This window comes from Pristis pectinata, chromosome 20 (genome assembly GCF_009764475.1).
Source record: "Pristis pectinata isolate sPriPec2 chromosome 20, sPriPec2.1.pri, whole genome shotgun sequence".
Taxonomy (NCBI): domain Eukaryota; kingdom Metazoa; phylum Chordata; class Chondrichthyes; order Rhinopristiformes; family Pristidae; genus Pristis; species Pristis pectinata.
In genome coordinates, this window is record NC_067424.1 from 38,801,993 (window position 1) to 38,819,798 (window position 17,806).

Below are 17,806 nucleotides of genomic sequence, written 5' to 3' on the forward strand. Positions count from 1 at the left end.
TATATGCTGCAGAATATGTACACAGACACATTTATTTATGGTGTTACGCAGTCCAAGGTCAGAGAACAGTTTATGAATGCAATCAAGTATCCGGTTACCACAATCAAGCAATTAACAGAGTGAATTGATAAAGAAACAGCTAATCAGAATCCCGAGGCGATTCCCAGTATTTTCAGACGGAGACTTCAATATTTATCCCAGACATTTATTTCTAGATTTACACGATGGAATGTGGGTCATCTGTAAGTACTTGCACATATGTATGACAAGCGGAGACATTGCTTATGACCCAATGGTGTTTGGGATTTAGTTATTTCACATGTCTTTCTGGATAGCAATGGAGATTTCGTACATAAGGTACCTGCAGATACATACATCATGAACAAAGGTATTGTTTACTTCGCAACCGTGTTTGGCATTGAGTTACTTCATGTTTATTTCGGGATAGCAACAGAGATTGAGTCCCTACAATAAAAAGATAAATTGCATATGTATCATTGAGCAAATAATTTGCGGCTTCTTTATCCAGCAACTCGCCAATAATTATGAAGACGGAATTGAACTGTAATTTAAGGGGCCGTATTATGTAGAATAACAATATAGAAGAAAAATAAACAGACGATTTCACCCACGTGCTGGTAATTTTCTTTTGCACGTGTCTTTTCTTCCATTTCATTTGGCTCTTCGTAACCTTTACAAACATATTACCATAAACTTTCCATCTCGTTATATATTGAATGTATTGAAGCAATTTTTTTAAAATTACGGCAGGAGGTTCTGCATTGTGCATTGAAGAAATGGGTCCCGGTCCACTTTACGTACATTGGGCTTCCTAACTATTAAAACTCCCATGGAAGCTTTCGGTGTCCCTTCCATTCAAACGTCATGCCCCATGCTGGTCAAACGACTGAAATTTCCATAATGCCTAGTTGGAATCGGTTTAATGATGGTGTCGAGAGATAACATGTTTTTAACATGCTGCGAGGTTTCAAACATTACCTCAACGTTCCTGCATTTAAAGTCGCATGTAGTTCACACAATGTCTCTTCATTTTCGTTAAGTTGTTCTGAGATGTCTTCGTCCATTTCATATATCTTTTCAGCTTCCTTTTGTCTTGAAATGTTAAAAATTACATTTTTGCCGTCAGGTTCAGTGCGTTAATCCCTACCAAAAATAAAGCACGGTTCCCGAATCGCGACCACTCTACGCGCGCAGTGGAAACATCGACCATAAAACAGTTCCCCATATATCCATTGTTTCTGTGCCATCGTGAATATTATGTACATTATGTTATATATAATATCAAATCTTATGAAGATTAATAGTTAGGTAATGGTTTTACTGGTAACTAGTATAATGGTAGTTTTTGAAGCGGGTGTTGATGACCTTACATAAGCGAATTTTTTCATATTAGATTGCGATAGAGAGGACACAGCAGCTCATTGACTATACGCAGGCACTGAGAAACCTCTTTCCCTCTACTACTTTTCTTCTGTTAAATTTTCTCATTGCATTATTGTCAACTGCACTGAGAATCCACAGTTCACCTACACTAGCACAATTTACAGTGGGCAATTAATTTACCAATCTCACGACTCTGAAACGTGGGCGTAAACAGCAGCACCCGAGGAAAACGCACATTGTCACGGGGAGAACGTGCAAAGTCCACACAGACAGCACCAGAGATCGGGATTGAGTTTGGGTCGCTCGATTCCGCGTCGACGAGGTGCTTTGATACCTTTGATATATTTTGCCCCTAGCTTCAGGGAACATATTTTTTGGGTCCATCCAGTCTCAGAGTTACATACGTGAAACAATAAAGCGATCTCGCGTAAGTTGAGGAACCAAGGTGTATGTGTTTCACCTGCACCCTGAATCTAGCTTTCACTTGGGGCCCAGTCACCTTCAACTAGGGCTCAGATCGCGACAGCGCACGAAGAAAATCTCATACTGCAGTACTCAGTTTCTCGAAGTAGTCGGTTTATTTAGACCCTGTTATACTGTAGGTGGGGAGAACTTCGAATGAGAGCTCAAAGGTACTCCACTGACACCAAAAGCTTCCAGTATTTGCGTAACAATATTTAATGCAGATTTTACAATTTCACAATAATTCATCAGTAACCCATTTTAATTGGTAGCATTTCATCTTTGCTTTATCTCTGAGGAATTGGCATCTGTCTACATGACAGATGGGACTTTGCCTTTATTTGCCAAGCAGCTATTTTCCCCATTGTCTCTACACCTAGGTGCTCAACTGTATGGAATTGTCTTTCTGTCGTCACTAAGTTTATCATACGATACGTTCTCCTGCACTTCACGTATATTCCAACCACCATGTGTTTAACTCTGCTCCAGCTAGCAACGTCTTACAACCTAAACAATTCCCTAACCTAATTACTGCACTGCATGTTCTGACGTGACGTTGAAACTACCTCCAGTATTGGTTCATTTTCCCACCATCCCTTTTCCAGATTCCATGGCAAATAAGTTGATCATGTTACTAACTTTCCCAATTTTCTTATGATTACCGGAGATACCCTCTTCACAAGGGATGGATAGCTTACCAGATACTGATTTGTTCGGTGTACCTCGACGTTTATAAACCGCGTTCTTAGGGCAAATGGCCTGATTTCTGGGGTGATCTATGCCGGATCTGAGACCACTAAGACTCATTATGTAGCAATAAGGGAGCTAGTTACTCTATTGTGTACCAGCTGAATTGGCTGTGATCAGGTGCGGGGAGATTTGTTCTGTACTTCATTAAAGATGATCCAACCGGGAGAACTTCTATCACTGAATCATAGAAATAAACGACAAGCAGAAGAGGATATTCTTCCCAATAAGTTCATTCCGCCAAAAAACAGGGAGAATTTTAAATTATTCTTCTGCCAGACCCATGGCTTATCACCCGCTCTTAGAGCTGTATTTTAAATATGAGTGCTTCTTTTGCAATAAATCATGCTTTAGTATTGAAAATATTGTTGTTTCCCAAATGAATCGATTCATAAATAGAAATACCGATGTATCACTATATATTGTTGATACTTTTGGTGAAAAAATCATCACTTAATATCTGAGTGCCTACGTTTACTGTCATTGTTAAGGTTCATATAGCCGAAAAAAAGGACCTTTTCTTCACCATCCCATAGCTGGAATCCAATATCCATCTCTACTAATCACAGTTACCAGTCCGTAGTCCATAGTCTTCTGAGCCTTGTCAATTCAAGTTCTCGTCCATATACTTTTTAAATGTTACGGCAGTACGTCCCCACAGCACTTGTTCAGGCAGTGATCTCCAGGTGATAAACTCTGGATGAAAATAATGTCCTTTTTAGATTCCCGCTAAAGCTCTTACCACTCAGCGTAAACCTATGATGCCTAGTTTTATAAGTCCAACCTACCCTCATAACATAAACACTCCAACCCAAGCAGCATCCGGGTGAATCGCCTCTACATCCTTTCCACTGAAATAAATTCCTTCTTCTTGTGTGGTGACCAGAACTGAACGTATTGCTCCAGCTGTGGATTAATAAATGTATCATAATTACTTGTCTACTATTATGTTCTAATAGCTGGCTATTGAATGCAAGTAAATTTACCCCCTTACAGTAGATCGAAACATTCATATATGTATATAGCAAACTGTAATGGTCCCAGAACCAATCACTGTAATGTACCATTGGTTGCAGGCTTCCATCCACACATACACACATAAATAACCATTCATCATTACCCCCTGCCTCCGACACTCAGGTCAGTTTTGGATGCAATCTGCCCACTTGCCGTAGGTCTCATGGGCTTTGAACTTTGAGACCAATTTCCCATGTGCCCCTTCGTCAAATGCATTACTAAAGTAAACAAAAATCAATGCTGGAGGAAATCAGCGGTCAATCAGCATCCAGAGGGGCAAAGTCATGGTCGATTTTTTGAGCCAAGGCATTTGACAAGTATATTAAGAGCAGATGATAAGGGGGGAGAGAATGGTCACGTTAGGATCTAAATGGGGAATCTGTACGGAGAGCGATAGGACATGAGTAAAGCGTTAAGTGAATGTTTTCCATATGTACCAACAAAGGATATAGACGGCGTTGCTGGAGATTGCGATCAGGATCTTGAATTTCTGGAGCATGTTAAGATTAAAATGGAAGAGGTATTGTACAACAGCGGACATAAAGGTGCGTAAATCCCCAGGGTCTGATGAGATCTGTCCCAGGCTGTTTGGATGACGCAAGAAAAAATTGCTGGGGCCCTGACGGAAATAATTAAATCCTCACTGGCAAAAAAGTGAGAAGCCATATTACTGCAAGCCAGGAAATGAGTTTTGTTTTAATTAATGTTACAAACCAGCAACAAAAGAAACACACTGAGCCATGATTGTGTTGAAAACTACTTTATTAATAACTACTTATGATAATAAGAAAAAAGTAAAAATATTAGAATGTTAGAAGTAAAAATGTTAAACCTTGAACATTGACCCCAAGACTAAACTCGTCGTGTGTGTGTGTGGCAAAGTCCCAAACTACAAGTCCAGGAATGGTTATTAAAGTTCAGTTCTGCAAGTCATAAGGTGAAACATGAACGAAGGCTTCTTCAACAACCACCGTTGTCTGAAGATAAAACGTAAATGTAGAGAGAATATAGAGAGTAATTACGAAATCCAAATACTCCACGACTGAACCCAAACGACACCTCAGTGTTTACTCGGTAGTGACTTCCTCACCCCGAACAGCATCCGAATCATGGCCTTCCACAGAAGTACCTGTTTCCCTCTACAGGTCAGCAACAAAGTGAACTCCACCGGATTACACCCAATTTCCATACGTGGATTGTAGTAACAGATACAGGTATTGTTTCTCATCCATCGATAGGGAAAACTAGCAGGCTGGTGTCTCTCTCTCTCTCGCTCTGTTTTCTCTCTCTCTCTCTCTCTGACTGACCACGACTGACTTCTTTAACAACGTTATTACGTCCTTTATCTTCTGTTGACGTAAGCACGCCACGCGCGCGCGCACTCACACACACACACACACACACACACACTACTATGCTCTATCTTAAAGGGCCATTCACCTTGTCCATAACATTAAAGAAGTGGAATTGTCGGTAATTACAAACCGATGAGTTTGTCATCAGTAGTAGAGACATTAATGGAAAAAATCACGGATATGATTAAGCAATTGAATTGAATTTCCTGAGAATATTGATGATAACACTACAGCTGCTGTTGTCTATGTGGAATTTAGTAAGATTTTTTAAAAGGTCCTGCATAGTAGAGTAGTCTAAAAGGTTAGAGCCCATAGGATCCAAAACCTGTTTGGCGGTAAGTGACAGAGGATGATGATGTGTTTGTGATTGGAAGCCCGTGGCAGGCAATGCACTGCAAGGACTTGATATGGGAACTTTGTTGTTTGTTCTACACATTAACGACTTAGATGTGAACGTGGGAGGTATGACTCGTAAGTCTGCAGATGATGCGAATATTGGCAGTGTTGCTGATGGCGCAGAGGATAGTATTATGTCACAGAATAATATCGGTGAGCTGATAGGTTGGGCGGAGCATGGCAGATGGAATATAAGGACCTTGGTGTTGTCTTACTTTCGCGAGATTTATGTATCTGGTTTGCTGTAATGCAAAAGGTGCCTATGAGTCTGAGATACTCTGTTATTACGAGGTTCTTTATGGGCCTGAAGTTTTGTATTGTATTGGGGTGTATTTGGAGTCTGAGCTGCAACACTATTTTCGGTTAATTTTTGGGCATGATGCATTATATTGTTTTCATTCTGTCCATGGACAGAATATATTGTATAATTTCAAACGTTTTATGGTTCTGATGACGTACTATGTCACTTTGCATCTTATGGTTCCAAGCTGTAACATTATTTTGAATTTTGAAGTTACTTACAAATCTAAAGCGCCTTTTATGTTAAGATGTTTTCCGAATTAGTTAATTTTTTTTTAGTTTTTGCCTTAATTTCACATGTTTATTTTTTTTCCAGTTTATAGATTGATATATTCGTCAGCGGAGATGTCTATAAATAAACTGCAGCTTACAAGTTGCAGAGCTCAGTTACTTTCAATTAATTTGTAGGTAATATATTCGGAATTATCTTGTGGCGTTTTCTGTATTTGAGTTGCTCTTTAAGTCTGGCTTGCTTTAGAGACCCGTGGAACCATCTAGTATTTCAGTTCCATTATAATTGTTGTTTAATGTTTTCAGGCTCGATGCTGATGTATATTTTGAGTATCTGAGATCCCAGATTAGCTTGAGATAATTCAAAGTCTGAGCTGCACACTTGTTTGGGATTGTTTTATTTGTCTGAGGTGCTTCAATGCGCTGATTGTTATAGGGGTCTGAAGAGCTCTGCTTTGCGAGCTGCCTTGGGAGCCTGTTGTGTCATAGAGTCATATATTTGTACAGCAGAGGAAAAACGGACTTTCGGCCATAGGTGTCCTTTCCTACCAAGATAATCCCAATTCCCAGCAATTGGTCCGTTTCCCTCTGAAATCTTCTAATCCTATCCCTGTCCACATGGTTCTTAAGGTTACTTAATGTACCTGCCTCAACCATTTCCCCTGGCAGCTGGCTCTATATAGCTTCCACACCTCAGTTTCTTATTAAACCTTTAACCTCTAACCTTAAAATGATGTCCTCCAGTTTTCGCTTCCCCACTGCTGGAAAAAGGACCGCTCACTCTTTCTGTGTCGCTCATGATCTTACGTTCCTCTATGATATCACCCCTCAGTCTCCTACACTCCAAGGGGTAAAGGCCCAGCTTGTCTGACCTCTCTCGATAACTCAGTCCCTCCAATCCTGATAATATCATTCTCAATCATTTATGCACTCTTTCTAGTTTAATAAAATCCTTCCTGTAACAGGGGGACCAAAACTGTACATAAGACTCCAAGTGCGGACTCACCAACGAAATTGTTTTTAAATGGTATGAATTACTTTATAGATTTGAGTTGTTCCGTCGTTTTGAGGATCTTCATCTTTACTAAATTCTTTCACTATTCAGATTTGCACATGGGTCTGAGGAGCTGCAATTGTTTGTGTAGCTCAGTATCATGAAACGGCGATTTGCATTAAGCTATTATTTTGCAGCTCTGTGTTGACAACTTACCAAGGTGATCTTTCCAGCCAAAGTCCGGCAGGTGAGAGATATCGGCCAAAATAACCGGAAAGGGATGGGGTAGAGGTGTTTTTGGGATCGTACAGAACCTCAGCTGGGCAGACTCTGTCCAAAGCTCGTTCAGGAAATGGGGCAGGTAAAGGTGCAGAGCTCGTATCAGCACTGAATGCATTTTACTGTTTAAGTGAAGGGATATTTCACCATATCCTTTAGCTGCTCCCTGAAATTAGTTTCGGTATCGGTGGAACGACCAGTGTTTGTGCAGCAGCTCAGCAGCTGAAGTCTGTAACCAGTTTCAGACTAAAATGGAAATAAAGCACAATGCAGTCGGTTTCACACACAATATGCTGTAAAGATTGACCATAAAATAATAAAATCCCCAAATATCGTCAGCAATAAAATCAGGGATGTACTGCTGCTCTCCCCCTCTGGGTATCTAGAACACCTGCGTCGCTGGGTTTTCCGGAGTCTTCTGCGGGCTCTGCTAGCCACTCAATAGTATCTGACAGTAAACTAATTGAGAAACAGAACCAAGAAAAATAGGATCAAATGGGTGATTAGATAATGAGTAGACTCGATTGAGCCCCAGACTGGTGAAAACAGAATACCGTCTGCTACCCAACTAATCCAGGCGATATTAAGATGGATATACACACCTGTCAGCATAAAGTACCAAAAACATTCTTCAAACAATTGATTAGAGCTACTGTCCCCAGAATCACAACCGCAATTTTCTTGATGCAATATGTAATTCTCAGCTTCTGGAAACAAATGGCTACAAATCGATCAAAGGCGAACCAGACAGAACAGTCAGTTGCTACACACGGAGTCATAACTGAGGAAATTAAAAGCATCCCGATAAGCAATCGGAATCTGTCTTAATATCAGGTTAAAGATAACGGCCAGTAGGTCCTCCGTTGCCGTGACCAGCAGGTAGCGAGTGGTACCTTTGGAGAGACCGCAATTGCCCCGGGATAGAATTACAATCGTCAGTACTTTCACTGTAGGAAGGAGAAATATACCGGGTAATGCTCAAGGTAGGAGAAAGTTAGCTGGTTGACTGAACAGTAAGTGAAATTTGCAAAGATGTTCCTGCATCCAGTGATTTAAAGAAAAGACGCTACTTGTGACAGGGTTATTTGGTGGGGAAAGGATGCAGCATCCAGGAAATTGACTAGTAATATTTTGGACTAAACAACAAGCGGGATTTTTAATATCAGCCAGACATCCGGTACAGGTCGCTGACTATTGGACAGAACTTTCCAGTCTCCAGTAAACGGAGAGCTGAGGGGAAACAGTGGATGTTATGAAATCATTATTTTATGGAACCAACTGCGATATGTTAGATTTAATGTTGTGCAATGGGAAACAGTTAATTAATTATATTTTAATTAAGGACTTTTAAGAGAACGGTGATCCTGATATGATACAATTTGAAACTAAGATCAGAGCGATTTAGTTCAATAAAAAAACAGGAAATTAAAAATATATGAAAGAAAATATGAACAAATGAGACGTGACATTGAGAACTACATCAAGCAACGCATCAGTAGGCAAACGATGGATAATATTCAACCTATTCTTTACAACAAATTACAATGTATTAAAACAGAGAAGAACAACAGGAAATTTCGTCTAGTCCTTGTTTACCTGACAAGGTACAAAAGGTGAAGCAGGCACAATGACGCACAGTGTGAAAAAAAAACTGTGATGAGAATATTTTATGAAATGGGTGGACGCAAAACTGTAAAATGTCGCCCAAAGAGATTACAGGCAAGTCGTATCTGAGGGGGCGATCGGAAAGACTTCATAAATCTCAAGTTATAACATTAAAGCGGGCGTAGAAGAGCAGTGAAACACGTTCCCTTGCTTCCAGAGAAGTTGAGATCTCTGCTAAAATATTTCTCATATGTCCGCATAAAAAATGACCGCATATGATGGTGTCTCGGGTGCTCAGGGGAGATAAAGGACCCATGTCATGAAGAGCAAATGTGCTCAAATTTCACGAGATGATACCTTAAAGAAGGGAATTACATAAGACGGAGAAACGTCAAACTCTGGATAATGAGATGGGAAGGGCGAGAACGAGCTAACTACGAGAATACACACAAGCACGGTGGCTGACAAGTCTCCTTCATTCTTCCATCATGGCAGGATACTCTGAGAGAAAGAGAGAGAGAGAGAGAGAGAGAGAGAGAGAGAGAGAGAGAGAGAGAGAGAGAGAGAGAGAGTGTGTGTGTGGGGGGGGATACAGGGATTTTTTTTGAGAGAAGCAGCGAGCAACGAGGAGAGAGGGACTGAAAGGATACGAGCTAGCCTGTGAGGAAATAAACAAATGAGTAATTCTTTACAAAAACTACCCTTGGTAAGAGTTGACGAATATCCGAGGGTAGGACTTACACAGTAAATGGTAGGGACCTGGAGACTGTCGTAGACTGACGGAACCTCGAGGTGCAGGTACATAGTACTGTCAAAGTGGAGACGGGAGGACAAGGTGGTTACGAAAGCATGCGGCGTGTTTGCCTTCATCGGCCAGGGTTCTGAGTACAAGATTTGGGAGGTCATGTTACAGCTGAACTGAAACGTTGCTGTGGCCACGCTTGGAATACTGTGTGCAGTTCTGGCCGCCTGGGTATTGAAAAGATGTCACAAAGTTGAACGGGAGCAGATGTCATAAATTTTTAAAGTGAGCATCAGGGCTGGAGAGCTTGGGATGTAGAGGAAGACGGGATAGGCCAGGACGCATTTCCCTGGATCGAAGGAGACTGAGAAGTGGCACAGCGGTATGGAAAATATATCCACACGCCTAATGGGAGCCGATAAGAAAATTTATCATGTTATCAAATGCCCAGAAGATATTAGTGCCCGTTGCACTGACGCTCTACTGAGGTTCCTTTTTCTCTCCTCTTTCTCTATGAATGATCTCTGAAGGTAAGCAAGGCTCAACGCTCACTGACGGTATGCAACAACTTTTTGAATGGAATCCTTTCTTGGTATAAACGGGAAACATCCAGCCCCACACTGGTGATAAGGAGACCCCATTGCGGGCTGGCATTATTTACAGATAATGAAAAAATAACATGCTCAGTTAACCCCAGTAAGGATAGGCAGCAGCACCTCTGACACGATTATTCTCAATACTGGTGCCCCACAAGGCTGTGTCCTCAACCCTACTCTGTTCCCTATACACTCGTGAATGCATGGCCATATTATTCTCTAACCGCAACTACAAATTTGCAGATGTTACCACCGTAGTGGGCCATATCCCAAATAGCGATATCGGAGTACAGGAAGGAGACAGAGAGATTAGTGACATGGTGTCATGACAACCTTTCCATCAATGTTAGCAAAACTAAAGAGCTGGTCACTGACTTCAGGAAGGGAACGGTGCACATACATCTGTCTACATCAAGGGTGCTGAGGTGGAGAGGGTTGAGAGCTTCGACTTCCAAGGAGCGAACATCCCAATAGCCTGTGCTGGTCCAACCACGTATAACCCACCAGTTCCTTTACTTCCTCAGGAGGCTAAATGAATTTGGCTTGCCCCCCTTGAGACTCACCAACTTATATCGATGCAGCGTGTGAAGCATCTTGATGAAAAACACTATGATGCTGTAGGAACTCAGCAGGATGCTGCCTGGCCTGCTGAGTTCCTCCAGCATTATAGTGTTTTTCATCTGGATTCCAGCATCTGTAGTCCTTTGTTTCTACAGAAAACATCCTATCTGGATGCATTAACGCTTGATGTGTCAACTGCTCAGCCCCGGACCGCAACGAATTGCAGAGAGTTGTGGACACAGCTCAGCACATCACGGAAACCATCTTCACCTAAATGGACTCTGTCTATATTTCTCGCTGCCTCGGTAAAGCAGCCAGCATAATCAAAGACCCCACCCAACCCGGACTTTCACCCTTCTCCCCTCTCCCATCAGGCAGAAGGTACAAAAGCCTGAAAGCGCATATCACCAGGATCAAGCCCAGCTTCTATCCCTCTGTTATAGGACTATTGAACGCATCCGTAGCATGATAAGATGGGCACTTGACCTCACAATTTACCTCCTTATGACCTTGCTCCTTATTGGATATCTGCACTGCACTTTCTCTGTAACTATGACACGTTGTTCTGCATTCAGCATTGTTTCACCTTGTACTACCTCAATGCACTGTGTAATGAACTGATCTGCATGAACGGTATGCAAGACACATTTTTCACTGTACCCTGTACAAGTGACAATAATAAACCAATTCCAATTCCCTTGCAACACGTGAATATTCGTAGCACAGTAAAATACAGTATTTACCCATAACTTCCCAGGACACCGGACTGGAGCAGTGACCATTATTTGTAGAACATTTTTGGGTATGAGAAGCCGCCTGAGGACTGGAAGGCTGCAAATGTTGTGCTTAGCTTTAATAAATGCACAGAAGGGTAAACCATATAATTGAGATATTTTATGCTTTAAACAAGTAGAGCCAGAACGCACAAATAGAAAGCACTAAAGTGAATGGGATTTAACATCCAAACATGTTTCTGAGCAAGCGATATATGTCGAAGAAGGCAGGACAAGTATTGCAAGGTTATCAAGAAGGGTAAAAGGAATGGCTGCGTCTGCAGAACAGGTAACGGGCAAATAATAATTAGAATCATAATGTTGGACAGTCAGAGACTTTTTCCCAGGGCGACAATGGCTAACACGACGGGACCGATGGTGGGCCGAAGGGCCTGTTTTGCGCTGAAAGGTTCTATGGGACATAATTTTAAGGTGATTGGAGGAAGACATAAGGGGGATTTCAGAGGGAAGTATTTTAAACAGAGAGTGGTGGGTGCGTGGAATGCACTGCCAGCAGAGGTTGTGAGGGCAGATACATTATGGACATTTAAGAGACTCTTAGATAGACACAAGAATGATAGAGAAATGGGGAGCTCTGTGGGAGGGCTGAGTTAGATAGATCTTAGAGCAGGACAAAATGTCCGTGCAACATTGTGGACCGAAGGACCTGTACTGTGCATTAATGTTCTATGTTCTATTTAGTTTGGAAAGGGATAGGGGCACGAAAGCGTTGCTGACATTTTAGATAGTTAGGAGAGAGTAAGACGACCAGAAGCACGATAAGCTGCGGTTAACAGAGCACAAAAGAAAGCCGTGCCGCAGTCATTCGAGGTCTACCGTCCGAAGAACAGACCATGTAACCATCTTTGTTAAGTATTATTGGATAAATCTAATATACCTGCGTCGGGTGTTTTTTTTTGTAGTTACAAGCAAATATTTTCAGTGAAGTTAAAGTAATCACGCATTAGCAAACCTTCTACACCTTATTCCATCTGAAGCCTCCCAATTAATCCTGTATAACTGAAGCAAAATAACTCTCCTTTTATATTGGTAAGGAAGGCCAATATATTGTTCGCCTTTTAAAATTGTTTACATTGAACATAGAACAACACAGCACAGTAACATGTCCTTCGACTTACAATGTTGTGCCGAACTAATTAAAATAGTAATTAAACGCCTATCTAAACGAATCACTTCTGCCTATACAATGTTTATATCCATCCATTATCTGCATATTAATGTGCCTATCGAAGAGCCTCTTAAAGGCTACTCTGGCATTTGCTTCCACTGGCATCCCTGGCAGTGCATTCAAGGCTGCTAGCACACTCTGCAAAAAAAAAAATGCCCCTCACACTTCCTTTGAACTTCCCCTTCTCACCTTAAATGCATGCCCTCTAGTACTGGAGATTTGGAAACTGGGGGAAAAAAACTGCTTTCTTCTCTATTATCTTATAAACTAAATCTTATGACGATCTCATAATCTTATAAACCTATCAGGTCTCCCCGCTGCCTATCTCCTACTTCTGAACTTTGCACTCATTTCCAACTTCTTCCCTCCTCTCACGTTCTGTATTTTCCTCCAGTCGTTCTTTCTTCCTCTCTCTCCTCTCCCGTTTCTTTCTTCCTCTCTTCTCTTTTCTCCCTTCTCTCTCGTCTCTGCTACTCCATGCACCTTTCAATTCTCGATGGTCCGATATCTATGAAAATGCTTTTGCTAAAACCCACCATGGGTCATCAAACATAGTACAGCACTGGAACATGCCTTTCGGGCCACGATGACTGTGCTGACAAAGACGGGAATGTAAACTAATCCGCATCCGTCCATTCTCTACCTATTCGTGTGTCTGTCTAAATGCCTCTTAAATGTCGTGATGTTATCTGCGTCCACCACCTCCGCTGTCCGGACAAATCTTTCAAACTTTCTCCCGCACCTTAAATCTATGCCTCCTAGTGTTGATATTTCCTCCGTGGAAAAATACTCCATCTACCCTATCTAAGATTTTCGAAATTTTATATACTTCTATCAGGTCGCCCCACCGCTTCCAGTGCTCCACAGAGAAAACAAGCCAAGTTTGTCCAACTTCGCCTTATAGCTCATATTTTCCAATTCAGGCAACATCCTGGTAAACAGCTTTCTGTATCCTCTCCAAAGCCTCCATATCCTTCCACCAATGCGGCGATCAGAACTGCACACGATCCTCCATTGTGGCCTTATCTAAATTTTATACAGGTGCTACATGACTTGCCAACATTTATGTACAATGCCCCCATGTATGAAGTCATGCACGTCATGCGCCCTTTCTACTACCCTATCTACATTTATTGCCACGTTGTGTGAGAAAGGGACTTGCATCCCGTGATCCTTCTGTAGATTAACGCTCCTGAGGGCTCTGAAGTTTACTGGATATTTTCCTCTCACATTGCACCTTCCAAAGGGCAGCACCTCGCAATTCTCCAGGTTAAATTACATCTGCCATTTTTCTGCCTACCGATCTATATATTGCTGTATCTTTTGGCAATTTTCACCACTATCCACAACTCAACAATTTTGGTACCGTCTGCAAACTTACTAATCAACCTACGTACATTTTCGTCAATATAATTTATATGTTTCATAAAGGGCAGAAGTCCGCTCCTTGCAGAAAACCTTTGATTACAGACGTTCATTCAGAATAACACCCATCCACCACTGCCATCTGTCTTCTTATGGCCAAGCCAATTTGGAATTCAATCCATCAAAACTACACGACTCCCATGTGCCTTAATGAAAGGTACCAGCTTGTTGAATGCTTTACTCAGGTCAACATAGATAACATCCATAACCCTACCCTCATCGATCATCTTCGGCGCCGCCTCAGGAATACTCTTTTATGTTGGAAGACATGAACTCTCCTGTGCAAATCCATTCTGGCTATCCCGAATAGGTCTATTGTGTTCCAGATGTGAGTAGATCTTATCACTAAGAATTCCCTCTAATAATATCCCTACCACTGATGTCAGGTTCACCAGCCTATAATTTCCCGAATTGTCGCTACTATCCTGCAAAGGACAAAAATATTGGCTATTCTCCAGCCCTTTCAGACCTTGCCTGTGGAAAAGAAGGATGAAAAAAAGATCTCTGTTAAAAGCACCAACAATCTCTTCCCTTGCCTCCCTCAATCACCTGGGATAGACTGCACTGGATGACTTTTCATCTTACTGCTCTTCAATAGACCTTATAGCTAATCCTTCCTAATATCAACACAGCCTAGAATACCTCACTATTCTCCATGGTCTTCTTCTTGCTGAATATCATTGCGAAGTATTCGTTCAGTATTTCGCCCACTTCCTCTGGCTAGAGGCATATAATGTATTTCCGACTTCGTCCTTGTGTGGTTCTACTGTTTCCCAAGTTAACCTGTTATGTTTAATGTGTGCATCAAATATCTTGGAATTTACCTTAAATCCTACTCGCCATGGGTATTTCATGCTCCCCTTTAGACCTCATATTTTCTTATTTAAGTTCTCTCCTTTTCTATTCCTCAAGAGATCTTTCCGATTTCAGCCTCTGAATCTTTACACATTCTTCCCTTTTACTTCTGACTACACTTGCAATATCTATCGTCATCTATAGTTCCTGAACCTTGCCATTCTTGTCTTTCTTGCTTACAGGAACATGTTAGTCCTGAATTCTGACAACCTGTACTTTAACAGACTCCCACTTGTCAGCTGTGCCCCTACCCAGAAACAGTTGCTCCCAATCTATTCTTCACAGCTCCTGCCCAATACGGTTGTAATTAGCCTTTCCCCAATTCAGCACATTCCCCAGAATTCCAATCTTAGCATCATCCCAAACAGTTATGATCACTGTTCCCAAATGCCCTCTGGTTGAAATTCGATCACTTGGCCAGTCTCATTCCCCATTACAAATTGTAGTTTGGGCCTTGTCTGGCAATCTCCATACTCCTTCAATAAACCTTCCTGGTTACATCAAACAATGTCTGCCCCATCTAAGCCTCTGGCACGAAGGGAATCCGACTCAATTTTGAGGAAATTATATTCACCCACAATAACTGCCATGTAGCTTTGAAATATTTCCATAGTCTGCCTACATATCTGTTCCCCTATATCCCGATGGCGATCTTGATGTGCACAGTAAAACTTCGTCATTGTGATTGCACCTCTCTTATTTCTCAGCTGCACCCATATTGTACTCGCCCTCCAGTAAGTCATCGCTAAATACGGCTGTGACATTCCTCCTCATTCATTAGTGAAACTCATCCACCTCTTTTACACCACTCTCCATCGCGTCTGAACGATTTGAAGACTGGAATTTGCCGTTCTCTCAATCATGTTTCTGTATTGACAACAACATCGTAGCTCCATTCAAAAATCCTATCTCTGTTTATGTTTTTTGTTCGCAATACTTTATGCATTAAAATAAATACATTTCAGCACCATCTTGTTCATTAACCTGACCCTGCCTGTCCTTAATTTCAGCCTTGACCTAACCTTTACCTTCTCCTCCACTGCTGACCGATTTCTCTGATTTCCAACGTCCTGCGCGCTAGACTAAGCGCTCCCAACTAGCACTAACAGTCCTCCCTGCGAGAATATTCATACCCCTCCAGTTTATATGCAATCTGTCCTTATACAGACTTACCATCTGCCCTGGAAGAGAGCATATGATCGATGTACCTGAAGCCCACCGTTGTGCACCAAGTCCTTAGCTTTTAACTGTACGATCTTCCTATTTCTTGTCTCCCAAGCACAAGGCCAAGGCAGTAATCCCAAGGCTACAACCTTAGATGCCGTGCCTTTTTACCTCTTTAGCTAGCTCACTGAAATCCCTTTGTTTGGCCTCATGGCTACATCAGTAGCATCAAGATGGACAGCGATCTCCGGCTGCTCACCGCCCCCTTTCAGAATGCCCTGTGCCTCCTCGGAAACATCCTTGACCCTGGCACCAAGGAGGCAACATTATTCTGGAGTTTAGTTCGAAGGCGGCTACTCAGACTGAGAAGACAACCGTCACTATTGCTCGCGTAATATTTGACCTGCCCTGCTCTACAACAGAGTGAGCCGTGGTGTCCCTGATCTGGCTACTGGTATTTTCTCCTGCAATGCTATGCCTCCAAAAGTATCCAAGGCAATATATGTTTGAGAGGGAGACAGCCAGCGGAGAATCCCACAATACCTCCCTGCCCCACCTGGCAGTCAGACAGCTATCGGACTGAACCTTTGGTGCGACCACCTCAATGATACCCCAATCTACAACACTCTTTGCCTCCTGTGTGCTCTTCACTGAAACCAACTTCCGCTCCAAGTGATCCATGTGGTCTCCGAAGTGCTGTAATTGGACACACATCCCGCAGAGGCAGTCGTCGTGAACGCCTGACTTCTCCCAGATCTTCCACATTTCACAGTAGGAGCACATCACTGCGTTAAGTGTCATTGCAGCCACTTCTTACAAAGGAGTGGACGAAAAAGGAAACAAATATGTTATATTGCCTTAGCTTATTGCTGCTCGCACTTCTCACCAACACCGGCACTTTGAACTCACTGCCGCACTTCCCTCTCGAAGCAGTCCTTCTCAAAATGGTAGCTCCCTTTTATTTTCAGTCAGGCCTCACGGTGCGAAAACAAATACTCATTACTGACGCTTTGTTGCGAAGTTATCGCATTAACCTCTCTCTGTCGGAAATACCTTTGGCTCCAAAAATAGAATACCACTGTTTCCTCTCAATGCCTCTGAAATGGCAGAGGAAGCAGCTGAGTTGCGCCTCGCTACGGGGACAATTTTAACAAGAAAAGCCCAAATTCTCCATAGAGTGTTGTCTAAGACTCCCAATACAGACATGACAAAGGCTTTTCCAGAACAATCAAAACTGAAATCTCCTCCGCATCTGAAGGCACACTATAAATTGGAAGAAATACCCTGATGATTAGTGAATCATGAACATACCATACTCATATCCATACTTTCCCGCTAATGTTCCAGACTCCTCCGCCACGATGCCTGGATGTGTTTTAACCAACCAGAAACAAACTCACGAGTGGTAACGACATTGGGCTGGTGTGGCGAATGAGAAGAGAAGAGGTGTGATTAAAGAAATGTGGAGGGGTCTGATTACTAATGTGTATCAGCCTTAGTATTCGATGTGTCATTTAACGTTAGCATTGTTCCTCGCATAAGGAAAACAATCATACTTTGCTGTGTATAATGCATAACAAGTCACTGAATAATTAATTGTCACAGATCCTGCAATCCCCATCGGCGTACATTAGTTGCCACAGCTATTTCACACATTCGCTGTAACTTTAGACATTGTATATTCTCCATCAATCCCATTATAACAAACAAC